A 16,520-nucleotide genomic window follows, 5' to 3' on the forward strand; every position below is an offset into this window, starting at 1 on the left:
ATAAAGATCTTTCACATTCTTGGTTAAATTAATCCTGTTTTTTTTTAGTGCATTGCCAATAAAATTGTTTTCTTGATTTCTTTTTCAGTATATTCATTGTGGGTATATAGAAAAGCTACTGATTATTTAATGTTGATTTTGTATCCCGTTACTTTGTTGAGTTTATCAATTCTAGAAATCGCTAGTGGAGTTTTATTTTCTATTTTTTTTAATCTTCTAAGTGGAGAATTATGTCATCTGCAATTTATTTCTTTCCTATTTGTATCCCTTTATTTCCTTCTTTTGCCTAACTGCTTTGGTAGAATTTCCAGCTAAAATTTGTTCTTATTGGAGTGTTCCCTTTACCAGTATGAATTAACTTTTTTTTCTGTATGTTCTGACTAATTTGGACTTGAAGACTGTTTTGTTGGATATGAGAATACTTAGTTTTGGTGCCCATTTGCTTGAAAATATAATCTTTCCATCCTTTCACTTTCAGCCTGTGAATATCTTTGCTTATGAGGTAAGTCTTTTACAAACAACACATAATTGAGTCTTGTCTTTTACTGCACTCTGCCATTTATGTTGTTTAATTGAAGAGTTGACACAATTTACATTCAGTGTTATTATAGAGAGAGGTTTACTATTTCCTGTCATTATGACTTATTTCTAATGTTTAATCTGGTGTTAATTCTCATATTACTCCTCATGAGATTCATTCTTTCTGGATCTTTGGAGATTGTTTCTAACTTCTTGTTTGGTATGTTTAGTATTTTAAATTTATTTCTTTTTTGATCCTATAAATATATAGTTTTAAATACTTCCTGTATTTGGATGTCTATCTCATTCCCAAGTTTTGGAAATTTTCTGTTATTACTTCAGGGAAAAGATTATCAATGCCATTAGTCAGTACCTCTATTCCTTCTTTGATTCCAATGATTCTAAAATATGGTCATTTCATGTTGTCTGAATGTTCTTATATATTATGATCATAGTTTCTTTTCTTCTTATTCTTTTTTTTTTAATGTTGATAAGTGTTCAAGTTCACAAACCTTGCCTTCCAAGGCCTGAAATTTCATCTTCTACATAACCTAACAGAGTGGAGAATCTTCCAACTGAGTATTTTTATTTGATTTTTTGAATCATTTATTTTCAATGTTTCTGTTTGCTTTTTTTCAGACTCTCTCTCTCTATTGAAGTGCTCTTTCATATTCTATATTTTCTTCCTTAGTTCATTCTTCAGATATTCTTTTGATAATTTTTGGGGGCTTTTTAACAGATTAAAACATTTTATTTCTTATCGAATTCTGATAGAATGGTATTTAGAGCCACTACATATTTTTTAAAATGTGGAATTGTATGCCAATATCTGGTTTGATATGTACAAAATATAAAATGAACTCCCCCTCAGATTTATTCTTTTTATACCTTGGTGCTTTTTGTCTCTAATTACAAGTCAGGCTTTGTCTTCAAAGGTAAAATGCATTTTCTTTTTGGTAAACATATAAATACTGCTGGATCGAACACAAGGAAATTCACAAGTCAGCACGTATTCTAACTTTGAACCAACATTTGACACGGAGGAAAGCTCTGACATGAAGTATAACCAGATAAGTATAAAATTTATAACTCAGTTCTAAAAAGGACCGAGAAATCTCCTTTTCTTTCCAGCTAACAAAAAAAGTTCAGATTCAATGGTGACTATGAGTTTCTAATACTATCACGATGTCAGTTACTCCTTTTTTTTTTCTTTTTTTTTAATTGGTTGTTCAAAACATTACATAGTTCTTGATATATCTTATTTCACACTTTGATTCAAGTGGGTTATGAACTCTCATTTTTACCCCGTATACAGATTGCAGAATCACATCAGTTACACTTCCATTGATTTACATATTGATATACTCTTTTGATAATTTTAATGATAAACTTTATTGAATTCTCTAGGATTTCAGCCACTTTTATATCTCTAGATTCGGTTACTGGGGACTTGTAATGTTTGGAGGTGTCCTCTTTTCTTATTTTCTCATGCTTCCAGTATTTCTATATTGACATTTACCCATCTGCTGGAATGGATCTCTCTCCCACTCTTATATGAAGTCTTCTTTAGAAAGCTACTTGCACTTTACAATATGCCCTGAGCCAGGGGGATGTCTTTGTGCCAGAGGACTCACTTGACATGTTAACAGTGCTTTGGTCAATCCCTAAAACCACTTAGAAGGAAGATAACCAAGTTGCTAACTCTGGTTTGGCAAAATTTGAATACACGTGGGTCTTTAGAGAGATTTTTGATCAGTTAAGCCAATTGCACTAAACATGTATCTTCTGAAATCTTGTTAATTGTCCACAATTTTAATTGTCAGTATTATTTGGATTTTCTTGTTTAAAATTAGAAGCAAGTTATTTTTTACCCAATGGGAGCCATCATTTAGACATAACTACCAATAATAACCCCTAAAATGTGGTTTTGATTGATTGAAGGTGATAGGAATGTCAACAGAGCACACTTAAGAATTCTGGATTCACAATATGTGATTCTTTTAAGGTAGATTGAATAGTGTTTCACTGTTGCTTACTGTACCTTGGGACATGGACTGTGTGTTAATCTATAGGAGAGAATGAAGAGAAAAATTAATGACTTTTTTTAGCCTTTTTTCAACTTTCATTTGATGACTCTAGGTGAATTCTATTCCAACATCAAATAAAAAAAAATTTGTGGATTATTCATAGTTGAGTCAAGATAAATGGAAATTTGGTCAAGTACTGCACACTGAATTATTTCTTTTACTTCTCATTAAGATTAATGACTTACTTATAATTTCGTGGTGTTGATGAGATCAAGCTGCCCTAGGGATTTGGGACTAGTGTTGTACAGGTGAGGAGATTATGTTACCAGATGATTAAAAAAATTAGGGAATGGTGTGCCTAACTAGTCATGTATACCTGAGCACTGCATGACTAGCCAGGTCTAAAATACCCTGGAGCTGATGGCTTCTCTTAGCATAGATTTTCCCACCCACATTTAACCTTATGTCTCATGATGGCTCATGACCATGCATAATCTGAGAAAGTTAAGGCTGGGAAATAGAAGCTCTATCTAGGAATCACAAGACTTCTGCTCTGCTTTGCTGTATGTGCTCTATTGTTTCTTGTCCTTCATCCTATTTTAAAGTTAAGTGAAGTTGGTGCTGGGTGAAGTTTATTAATGCCTCATGAATTTTATTATGGAAAAATCAAAAAGATTGACAGGTGATACTTTCATTTAATGATCGTTAGCAATGGTATATAAGAAGTGCATAAACTCAGACTAAAAGTAGACGCTCTGAAAATAGAAAGGGTAGAAAATGTAGCTTTTTAGAGTTTTCTGAATTTGTAAGGTCAGACCCTAAATGTTGAAAAGCAACTTTTCTACTCATGGTTGAAGTTGGTAAAAACAGAGGCAAGAAAGTCTCAGCCTTAGCAAGTTTATCTGACTGAGGTTTATCTACTAAGTTTATCTGCTAAGCAGTAGCAAACAATGAGATAAAGGTATTACTCTCCTAGTGAATCCTAGAATTTCAATGTGCTTTTAGTTAAAGGCCATTAAGCAGAAGAAACACATGATAGTTTGACATTTATTGATTGTGTTTTTACCATCTCCATGTTTATAGACACTTGAAAATGACATGGCCAATGAAGTTTGACCCTACCAAATTTTTGAGAAGATTGTATTGCCAAAAATTACCAGGCCAGACTAGGAACAATCCATGACTTTTAAAAGTTAAGAATTTACTAAAGATAAGTTCAGGTTGAGTTTGAAGGTCTTAGGTACATCAGCAATATACTTAGGTGCTGTATTTGTTGCTTTATTGTTTGGTGCCAGGGATTGAATCTAGGTCGCTTAATCACTGAGTTATATCCCTGATCCTTTTTATATTTTATTTAGAGACAGGGTCTCACTGAGTTGTTCAGGGCCAAACTAAGTTGCTGAGGCTGGCTTTGAACTCCCCATCTTCCTGTCTCAGCTTCGTGAGCTGCTGAATTACAGGCTGCATTTTTTTTTTTAAAGAGAGAGTGAGAGAGGGAGAGAGAGAGAGAGAGAATTTTAATATTTATTTTTTAGTTATTGGCAGACACAACATCTTTGTTTGTATGTGGTGCTGGGGATCTAACCCGGGCCGAACACATGCCAGGTGAGCACACTACCGCTTGAGCCACATCCCCAGCCCCAGGCTGCATTTTTTACTTTCAAGGAAACTTAAATTTCTTTAATGATAGGAGGTTTTTAAATGTCAAGCAATAGTTGATAATTAAAAACAAGATAATTTGGGCAGGGGCTGTGGCTCAGGGGTAGAGTGTTTGCCTAGCATGTGTGAGGCACTGAGTTCGATCCTTAGCACCACATAAAAGTAAGTAAACAAAATAAGGCCTTGTGTTTATGCACAACTGAAAAATTAATTATTAATTAACTTAAAAAGCTGTTCTTAAAAAAAGGCAAGATAATTTATATGTAGTTTGGAAAGAATGTTAATGGCAAGACTGAAGACTTGTAGAACATAAAAATCTGAGTCAAGTAAAGGAGGATATAAGCAACAACAATAACAAACACGAGAAAGAGAGGCCCAAAATATAGGAAGAGAAATAGAGCATATTGAATCCAAAGGGACACAATATGCCTTCATTTCTGTAAAAAGTTATTAAATTTCTTGAAGGCTTCAGAGAACTTGTTAGTGGAGTGGTACTAAGGGGCTGGCCTAACAAGATTTGTTTTTCATTGATGATCTTTTTATGGTTTATTCTTAAAATTTATGTTAATATGTGTCTATCACTTTTCCAGTAGGAATGAAGTTAGTTACAAACATAACTTAAGTGGAGGGCTTAATCTAGAATATGACTACCTTGTGCTCACCTATAGAAAGGTAGAAGAGAGGGATAAGTGTAAGTGTGGGTAATTTTCTGGAGGAAGATTCGCAGAAATTGGAGCATGTTTGTGCTGTAAATCTCACTTCTGTTTTTCCAATGAATTACTAAGGCAGCGAAACAGTCATGGGTTATATAGGTAGCATCAGGTAAGCAGTGATGGTAGGAATGAAGAAGGGAGATAAAGTGGACAAGTGAAATGACTTGGATGGCACAGAGTGCTCAGATGCAAGGAGCACCATATCCAACGTAGCACCAATCCAAATAAGATTTGCTATTAAGGAGACTGCTGTTTCTTTATAATATTTCTGACATTAAATAAAATGTAGCCTTTTTCTATGTCTCATTTTTCTCTCCCTTTTCTTTTATTTAACATGGAACACTAACACAGGATGACCTTAACTATAATATTAAGGATATATATTATGTTTGCAGTGAATTAATAGAACAATGTTTCTATCCTCAATGGATTTGCCTGGTAATATATGCTTTGTCCTGTTAAACCAAAATAATTTTTGCCAGTAGGCATTGCTGTTACCAGAATAGATTACTAAAAATAAATGAAATTTCTCTCCCCTACAGACACACACACACACACACACACACACACACACACACACATAATTTGGAAATATTTTTAATGCTTTTGAGAATTAGCAAATAGAAACCAAAAGTCTGCTGCTGAGGGCAAAATTTGCTATTTGCATATTAAACAGACTGGTTATTTATATTACTGCCATTTTGTATCATAACTGAATTTGTCTACTGTACTTCATTAGTGGCTTAATCGTACACAATGCTTTCCTTAACCTGCAGAGCTGGGATGATTCAGGGTTGTTGCAACATTACTGCCCTTACTATATTTAGGATTATAAATTTAGAATATGAGACTATTTATTTTTCAGAGCTCCTCTTCAATTAAAGTAATGTGCACTAGGTGAAGAGTGGTTTGGGAGCTGGGAAATGATGTGGTTAGATCTGGGCTCTGAGAACATTAATCTCTCAGGGTTATGGAGTATAGAATGCCATATACATGATTTGACAGCTGATTGGATGCTGAACAGGGCAGGGTGGAAGGAGGCAAAATGAAAATCTTCAAATGTGGCTCCAAGAGTTTGGAACTCTGAGTCTTTTGGAGTCATCAAATATGACTCTGAGGTTTGGGGCTATTGGTACTATGAATATTAATTTGTACTAATCACAAAAGGAAATACAGGAATATCAGGTTTGGGAAAGATGCTTAGTGTATTTTCTAAATATATCCAATTTAAGAATATTTGGAGATATTCTGAATATTAAATATTTTCTGAATATTAAATATTAAATATTTTGGCTGTGTACTTGAGAGGGAGACTGAGGACGAAATAGGAAAAGGGTTACTCCATATCATAAACTGGTACATTTTCAACAAATTTGATTATAACAGGCTGTCTGGGAGATTTTTTTATAATACATAGGCAGTAAAGGAAAATTCTGTAAAATGAGGTAAACATTAGACTATAAAGTCACATAGACAATTTATTCCAAGGATGATGCCTTTTTTTTTTTTTTGTTCCAGCTTCCCCATTAATTGATTGCAGCCTTTATCTCATGCTGGTAACTACTTGTGATTAAAAGTATGCTTTCTTTTTTTCTTGTACCAGGGATTTAACACAAGAGTGCTTAACTACTGAGCAACACCACCAGCTCTTTTTAATATTTTATTTTGAGATAGGGTCTCACTAAGTTACTTAGGGCCTTGCCAAGTTGCTGAGGCTGACTTTGAATTCACAATCCTCCTGCCTCAGCCTCCCAAGCTTCTGGGAGAAAGTAGGTTATTTTTCAATACCTGGGTCTATCAGATTCTGTCAAGGCCTATTAGAGTTAGTTCTTAACTTTCTTTCTTCTACTCGTACTTTTTCTGGTTCTTCCCTGGCTATGCCTTACTGCATAGGAAATTGTGAGAATGAACTCTGAATACAAAGATTCTTGCATCTGGCCCTGAGTCTTCATGGCCTGTTTACATTCATAAATCATCTCTCTCTCTCTCTGGAGCTTCTTAGTGTCTTCGACCCTTAAAAATGCCCTGGTGGAAATACAGAGTTCTAACCATGTCATGTAGCTTTCTGTTTTCTGCTACCTTGGTCCCCAAATTTAATTGTTTCAGCATGTTTAAACATGTCTTGGCTTCTCAGTCCTTGAGATTGCCATTATAGTTGAGCTTCTGTTCCCCGTGCTATGGTTGGAAATGGTCTTCTGGGCAGAGAACTGGGCCAATGTAAGTTCTTCCAACCAATTTGTTTCCTTTTAAGGATTAGGATCCTGCCTATTTTCTGGTACTCCAAAAGAGCATTAACTTAATTATATATTTTGTCTTTATATATTATTGTCTATGGCAGGAAAAGAAGTTCTTTAGTACATATGCCATCATGGCTGGAAGCAACTCCCTAAGGCTATAAATTTTTCATGATTATATATATTTCTTGTGCTGTACTAAAGATTTTAAAACAAATTCTGTATGTATTGAAGGTATACACTGTGATGTTGAAGGTATACAATGTGATGTTTTAATGTCCATTTACCTAGTGAGATGCTATATATAAGAAAATTAACAACTCTATCTCCTCACATAGGGACCATTTTTTTTTTGGTGAGTGGTAAGAGTGCTTGATATTTACTCATTCAGCAAACTTCTAGTTAAAATATCATTCGCTATGGTCATCATACTGTGTGTTGGATGTCTAGACTTATTTATCCTAAATAACTGCAACTTTGTACCTGTGACCAATATCTTCATCCCTGGTAACTACAGGGATGTGAGATGTCCACAGAAGTGAGATTATGCATTATTTTCTTTTCTGTGTCTGGGTAACCTCATTTAGCATTGTGTCCTTCAGATTCATTCAGCCTGTCAAAAATGTCAGTATCTTCCTCTTTGTCAAGAGTAAATAAAATATCCAAATTCATTTGTGTGTGATGGTCCCCAAGGCCACCTGTACTTTGGGTGATTGATTAAGTAGTTTTGGTGATTCACAAACATATGACTGTGAATTATTGATTATTATAGCAAAAGGATACAGAGGAATTGGCACAGGAAAGAGGCACATGGAGTGAATTCTGGAGGAAGCCAGACACAAGCTGTCAAGTGTCCTTTCCCAGGGGATCACTTAATTGCTCCAGCAAAGTCTCCTAACAACACAAGTGGAATGGTGTCTATCAGGGAGGTTCGTTAGAAACCCAGTGCCAAGGGTTTTAGATTCAGTGCCCACTGCTGTGCTTGAATCAAAATGGCAGACTCCCAGAAGGAAGGCAGGTGTTCAGCATAAACCACATTGTTTGCACAAATCCTTTAGGTCCAGTGAGTCAACTTTATCATTTACAGAATGGTGGGAACCCTCCTGAAATGGTATTCCCAGATGCCAGCCAAGAGCTCACCTTACAAGTTTATAAGGATGACAGTGTTGGGCCTATTATGTTAACTTTTTTTTCTGTACAATTTGATATCTTTAATTTATTCCATAGAGAGATGTAGAACTTAAAACAAGCTGCCTATTTTTACAAACAATGATCCTCTGTTATATATTTTTTTCTGCATGACAATTTAAGTTTATGTTTCTAAACAACAAAATATATCACATAATATTTATTTTTAACTAAAAGTAAGACATACTAATATCATTGAATATACATAGATATATTGTTGGTCCTCATTATGCCTGGATGCTAAATCTGTAAATTTGCCTTTTTGCTAAAATTTATTTGGAACCATGAATCCATGCTCACAGAGCTTATGTTCATTTGTGGACATGCATAGGATCAAGAGAAATTTGAGTCAGCTAATGCACACATTCACAGATGAAGCCAAACAAGGCTGCCTTCTTTGTTTAGCTCTTACATGGAGATGATCAGTGCATGGAGATGAAAGGGGTTTACAATGTGCTGCAGGAAGCTCTGGTTCAGGGGTCAGAAGGACAGAGTTTGATTCCCAACCTTGGCACATAATCATGGGGTAACAATTCACCAAACATCTCTGAACCTCATTTTCTCTTTTATTAGATAAAAGAAAACTGAATCTACTAGGATAAGTTACTTTCAGGATTTAAGATTTTAATCTCTATATATTCATCAATATAGGTGTGGATCTGTATCTAAAGCTCTCTATATAAATATATATTCCCACTAGGAGCATTGGTTCAGTGTTCATGAATTCAGTGTTCCCAGTAACTTCTTTTTGTTGTTGTTGTTGTTTACCCCAGTAACTTAATAGAACATAAATACTGTGAATAATGAGAACCAACTGTATATATTTTTGTCTCATTTCTTCATTCTGTGTTGGATTTTCTTCTTGCCGAAGTTTATGCTTTATAGATTTCAATGTGTATTCGTCAGTGGTAAGCTATCATAATCTTTTTCATTATAAAGTGATTAACTTTGGTCTTCTTTTAGAATAATAATTAGTAGGGTATCATATTTAGATTTAGGCTGAGAGTTTGCACATATTATTTTATTTTTATCTAGCACAATTGAGCAGATAAGAAATCTGCTGTGAGTAGAATTACTGCTGTTTTATTAAGTCAGTAATACTTTTCCTAGGTGGTTTTAAGATTTTTTAAATCTTTGATATTTTGTGGTCATACTTTAATGTATCTTTGTAGTGATTTTTTTCTTTATTATTATTATATTTTATTACTGGGGATTGAACCACAGGGGTGGGGGGCTTTACCACTGAGCTATATCCCTGGCCCTTTTTAGTTATTTATTTATTGTGTTCTTGGAGATTGAACCCAGAGCCTCATGTATGCTAGACAGGCACTCTACCACTGAACTATTTACCAGAATTTCTTTATCACAAAACTCTTTCTTTGAAATATTACTACACCAGTCTTGTTTCCTTAGTTCTAGAACAGAGACTGATAAACTAAGCCCACAGTCTAAGCTGATCTATTGCCTCCCTTTGCAGGAATACAGCCCCCTATTTGTTTATGATTTTTTTTATAGCTGCCCAGTGGCAGAGTTGAGAGTAGTTTCAAGGACAGAGATTGTTTGGTTTGCAAAGTTTAAAATGTTTGCTATCTGGATCTTTATAGAAAAAAATTGCTGATCTCTATTCCAAAGCTGCTCTCAAATGTGTGTTGAAGCAATATTTACTCTACATTTCTTAACTCTTTCTTCATGGTTTTAAATGATATTACATTTCTGTATGGGTTCTTGGTTTTCCAATTTTGCCTTCAAGTTTCGAGTTTATTAATTTTTTTGCATTGAAAAATGTCAATGACTGTTTTATTTCTAATATTTTAATTGATCAACCATATATAGACTCCTTATGATTCATTTCCTCTTGTTCTATTTCATTGTTTCTTGTATGTTTTTGTGGATGTGGTTTCTTCAATTATCTCACTTATTGGAATTTTAGCTCCATTGTATGTAATGATTTTTGTCTCATTTTTTCTACTCTATTCATAACACCTAGAATTGTGAACTGTGTCTGCACTGAGTAGACATTTCATAGATATCCCTTAAATATCATCTAGGATTCTAAATATAATTATTTGAAATATTTTCACAAATGATATTAATTTTCCTATTAGCTGCAATAAACTTACTTTCAGTTTTTGGAAGTAAGCTGATTCTCTCCTTAATATTTTCTTAAGTGATTTGTAAATTTGATATGCAGAATCTTTCAAATGAGACACACATTTCTATTCTCTCCTAGAAGTGTAGTGGAGTTCCATCTATCTAACCTAAGCCTCCCATTGCCACCACAGGCTTCATGTTCTACAATGATATAGAAGGTATCTTCAAAAAATCACTAAGCCAGAAGATTTCTAGAGCCAAGAAATCTCACAACTTCTGCTTCTGTTGCCATTTTTTTTGTATTTTTTTTCTTGGTACCGGGGATTGAACTCGGAGGCACTCAATCACTAAGCCACAGTCCTAGCCATATTTTGTATTTAGAGATGGGATCTCACTGAGCTGCTTAGCACCTTGCTTTTGCTGAGGCTGGCTTCAAACTCATAATTCTCCTGCCTCAACCTCCCAAACGACTGGGATTACAGGTCCATGCCATCGTGCCCAGCTCTGTTACTCTATCTTTAAAAATACACTTTGTATTTGACAATTTATTACTCTGACTGTGGCTCCATGATGTTTAGTCCCCAACAGTCTCTTCATCAGGATAGCTACTGAATTCAGCCTTAATTTTCCTTTCTTGACCCCTAGATCCAACTCTCCAAGCAATTACCAGGGAGTTCCTCCCAAAATGGAAGAAAGATTATTTTATTCCCTCCTCATAATCTCTGATTACTTCTGATCACACATAGTAAGATCCACAGTCCTAAATTGTATGATTTGGCCACAGCTGCCCTATTGAAGCTCTGTAGAGTTTGGTCCTAGCTATTAGCTACTTGTTTTATGTCATTTTTTTCTGGTATTTGTTCCCACTCATTCATCTACAGGCACACTTCCCTAATTTTTCTTCTATAAACATAACATTTTTTTCCTTTTCTGCACAACACATATCCCTGCATGCAGATTAGCTTCTGTTTGATTGTGATCAGGGTAATGATGTCAGCAAGATGCAAAGTTGCACTGGGCCTATGTATGATTCTTCTTTGGTAAAGGGAGTCAAAATGACAAGAGAAGAGTTATAAGTACTTCCACAAGAAGGAAGGAAGCATATAGTCAGCTTATAAACCATTCTAAGAAAAAATAAGGCCCCGATAGCAGCAGCATCTCCTACCCAGTCAGGTGCAGCCCAGCCTGTGCAGCTACCAGCCTTGCGGATTGGCCTGTCTCCTATGCTTTCTTGATGACTGTCTCATGCTTTCAGAGCTTCATCTCCTTCTCCACTCTGAGCTCTTGCCAGTTCTGTTCTGATACTGTGTTGTTAACTCGTTTCTAACCTATTGCTTTTAGTCCTTGGTCGTGCTTAACCACCTGCCTAGGATACCCAGTTGGTAACACCATTAACTTTACATTTTAGAGTTTCAAAGATGCAAAGATTTTGAAAGATCTGCTCTTAACTTAAATTTTATTTAAACCTAATTGATTTATGTATATATTTTGGCAGAAAAGTTTTGCCCCTTACTACTAGCATAATTATATAAAAATAGCATGCTTTCCTGTCTCTGGGGATTCATATTTGTGGTTCTCTCAGTTAATAGCACTCTTCCCCAAGTAGCCACATGACTTGCTCCTTGATTTATCTTTTCAGGTGACTCCTTCCCCAAGGGGCCTTCCTAACAATGAAACAACACCCACCCTCATTTTTTAACCTCCTAATCATTCATAAACAACTTATTTAAAAAAAAATAGATAAGAAACTCAATTATGCAGAATGGTGGGTTTCATTGTAACATATTCATATATACAAAAAAAGGTAACTTGATCAGTTTTAATCCCTGACACCTTCTCTACTTCTCTTCCTCTTTCTCCACTGATTTCCTTAATTTACACTAATGGTCTCCCTTCTACATCCATGGCATCTCCTTGCCTTTTAAAATTTCTCCCCCTCTAGCTTCCTCATATAAAAGAAAATTTACAATAGTTTTCTTTCTCAGTCTGACTCATTTTGCTCAAAATTTTTGTCTCCAGTTCCATCCACTTTTCTACAAATCTCATAATTTTGTTCTTTATAGCTGTGTCTATTTGCCACATTTTATTTATCCATTCATCTGTTTATGGTTACCTAGGCTGATTCTAAAACTTGACTACTGTGAATTGCACTGCAATAAACATGGATATGCATGCATCTCTAAAGTATGCTAACTTTGATTTTTCTGGATAAATAGCTGGATTACATTGTAGTGTTCTTTTTACTTTCTTGAGGAAACTCCATACTGATTTTCATATTGGCTATACTAAATTACATTTTACCAATAGTGTATAAGAGATTCCACCCCCCTTACATCCTCACCAGTATTTATTTTTATTTGTATTCTTGATAATTGTCATTTTAAGTAGAATGAGAAAAAATTTCAGTGTAGTTTTGATTTGCATTTCCCATCAGACTGAAGACATTGAACATTTTTTTCATATAGTTGTTGACTACTTGTACTTCTTTTGAGAAGTGCCTGTTCGGTTCATTTACCCATTTATTGATGGGTAAATAAATGTTTTTATTTAATATTGAGTTTTTAATAGTTCTTTATATATTCTGGATATTAGCTCTCTGTTGGAAGACTAGCTGGCAAAGATTTTCTCCCATTCTGTAGGTTCTCTTTTTACTCTGATATTGTTTGCTATGCAGAAGCTATTTTTTTTGTTCCAAATTTATTTTAAAACCAAAAGCCAGGAACAAAAAGAACAAGTTAGCAGTTTCTTTCTGAAAGGCAGATCTAACTAGATGTAGAATGGATTTTGTCTTTCCTTGCCTTTGTCAAACAAAAAATTATTTTTCCTGTTTCTAAGGCATCAAAAGCACTGTAATTTCTAAAGGGGTTGTTTAGAAATAAAGTTTCAGTTCTCTAACAGGGATTAAGAAACATCAAAGGTTGCTACAATTTCCTTTCTTTTAATATTGAATTGTACATACTCCTATTTTTTATATAAATTTGAGAATGTCATACTCATGATCCATATTATAGAGCAGTAGAGACAAAAATAGAGTAGTAATGGCATAAAAAACATAAAGGTAAATCAATGGAACAGAATACAAGATACAGAAAAAAACTAACACAGTTAAAGCCATAGTTTAGCAAAAAAATCAAATTTTAGCAAAATCTTACTACTTATTAGTAAGAATATCTATAGTATCTGAGCTGGCATCCCAGTGACTGAAAGAAGCCAGAAATAAGAAGATCCGATTGCTCAAATGCTTGTGCAGAATCTTTTCAATTTGATGTTATCCCATTTATTGATTCTTGTTCTTATTTCCTGAGCTGTGGGAGTTCTATTTAGGAAGTCTTTGCCTATGCCAATATGTTGGAGTGTTTCTCCTATTTTTTCTTGTAATAGTTGCAAAGTGTCTTGTCTTATGCTTAGTTCTTTGATCCACTTTGAGTTGACTTTTGTAAAGGTGGAGATAGGGATCTAGTTTCATTCTTCTAGATATGAATATTCAGTTTTCCATCATCATTCATTGAAATGGCTGTCTTTTCCCTGACGTGTGTTTTTGGCACTGTTGTCATGAATCAGGTGGCTTTAACTGTGATGGTTTTTCTCTGTATCTTCTATTCTGTTCCATTGATTTACCTGTTTTTTTATGCTATTACTATTCTACTTTTATTACTACTTCTCTATAATATAAGGTGAAATTGGGTGTTGTGATGCTTCCAACATTTCTCTTTTATTTAGAATTGCTTTGGATCTTCTGGGTCTTTTGTTTTTCCATGTGAATTTTGGATTATTTTTTCTAGTTCTATGAAAATTGTCATTGGTATTTTGATGGGGATTACACCGAATCTGGAGATTACTTTTGGTAATGTGGCCATTTTAACAATATTAATTCTGCCTATTCAAGAACATGAAGTCTTTCTATCTTCTAGTGTGTTCTTCAATTATTGTTCATATACTTTTGTTGTTGAGGGCTTTTGACTCCTTGGTTAGATTCTTCTTAGCACATGATATCATGTATTCATCAGTGTATGGCTAGTCTCCCTGTTGGGAGGCAAGCTTCATCAGGTGAAGGACTTCTGTTTTATTCAATGCAATTAATATATACAGCACATTGCTAAGAGCTCAATAAATGTTGATGTTATATACTTGCAGACTACTTTGGGAAAATAATTTTTCATTTTCAATTACATATTGAATAAATTATTTTAAACCTAAAAGTTAAAGTAATTTTATGAGTTAATACAGTTAGCTACAAATCAATGCTAATAGCTGAAGTATAATTGCTAAACTTCTTTTAACTAAAAAGAATTGCCTTGGGATGCTAAATGTTGTCATTAATAATTTCAAGGGAACAATTTAAAGTTCTATTATTAAGTCTGAGTATAATAATACACATACATTTCTTTAGTTACATTTTTTTTTATTTTCCAATGAGATATTTAAAGAATATGATAGATTCAGGATTGTGATTATAAGAGATTATTTTGTTTTACTTCCTATTTATTTTTATTTTTCCTGTGTTAGGAGAATAGTGGGCTGTCATTTCCCAATGGTGAGCACTCTTCAGGGGAACAAAAGGTCTGACCCCTAGCAAGCACAATTAGAGCTGTCCTAGAATTTCCTATCCAATTTATTCATTCCTTGAAGTAGCAAGACGTCAAATGGAGTGTGAATGGGAATGGACATGAAAGGTTGTAGTGGGTGCAAAGAAGAGATAGGTGAGAGAGGACACCCAGAGGATTTTTTTGTGTGTGTGCAGAATATTTGGCTCATGCTTTCATAGTGGAACACTTCCTATATAATGGGCTGCTCTGACGAATTTCTGTAATCTTGAGTAACTAGTAAACACGGTGATGTTTACTATAGAAAATTTCTAGTATTAGTACCATATAAAGATGGAATAAATTATCATTTAGAAGTAGGCCTGATGTATTTAGACATATTACTTTAGCACAGAAACCTATAAAATCTTTTCAAATAATTTAAGAGATGTTATTTATCTTTTAAAAAATTTTATTCACCAGCGCAGTAATCCCAGTGGCTCCAGAGGCTGAGATAGGTGCATTGGGAGTTCAAAGCCAGCCTCAGCAAAAGCAAAGAGCTAAGCAATTCAGTCTATAAATAAAATACAAAAATAAAATACAATTCTGTCTCTAAATAAAATACAAAACAGGGCTGGGATGTGGCTCAGTGGTCAAGTGCCCCTGAGTTCAATTCCCAGTACCAAAAAAAAAAAAAAAAAAAATTACTCATCCTTTTTTCGTTGTTGTTCTTTTTAGATATACAAGATGGTAGAATGTATTTTGACATATCATACATACATGGAGTATAACTACCCATTCTTGTGGTTGTACATGATGTGGAGTTTCACTCGTGGTGTATTCATATATGAACATAGGAAACATGTCCAATTCATGCTACTGTCTTTCCTATTTCCATCTCCCCCTTCCCTTCATTCTTCTTTGTTTAATCCACCGAATTTCTATTCTTCTCTCCACCCACTTATTGTGTGATAGCACACACATACCAAAGAGATCATTTGGCCTTTGGATTTTTAGGATTGGTTTATTTCCTTTAGCATGATAATCTCCAGTTCCATCCATTAACCAACAAATGCCATAATTTCATTCTTCTTTATGGCGGAGCAATATCCTATCATGTATATATACCACATTTTTCTTTATACATTCATATGTTGAAGGGCACCTAGGTTGCTTCCATAGCTTAGTTATTGTGAGTTGAGGCTGCTATAAACATTGATGTGGCTGTGTCATTGTAGTTTGCTGATTTTACATCTTCTTGGTAGAGATCACGGAGTGGGATAGCTGAGTCAAATGGTTGTTCCATTCCAAGTTTTCTGAGGTATCTCCATACTGCTTTCCAGAATAGTTGCACCAATTTGCAGTCCCATCAACAATGTATGAGTGAACTTTTTCCCCACATCATCACTAACATTTATCATTACTTGTATTCTTGATAATTGACATTATGTCTCTCAATGTAGTTTTAATTTGCATTTATCTAATTGCTAGAGATGTTGAACATTTTTTCATATATTTATTGACCATTTGATGTCTCTAGCCTTAGAGCTGTCATTTGACCTAGTT

Source organism: Urocitellus parryii, unplaced genomic scaffold, assembly GCF_045843805.1.
Source record: "Urocitellus parryii isolate mUroPar1 unplaced genomic scaffold, mUroPar1.hap1 Scaffold_48, whole genome shotgun sequence".
NCBI lineage: Eukaryota > Metazoa > Chordata > Mammalia > Rodentia > Sciuridae > Urocitellus > Urocitellus parryii.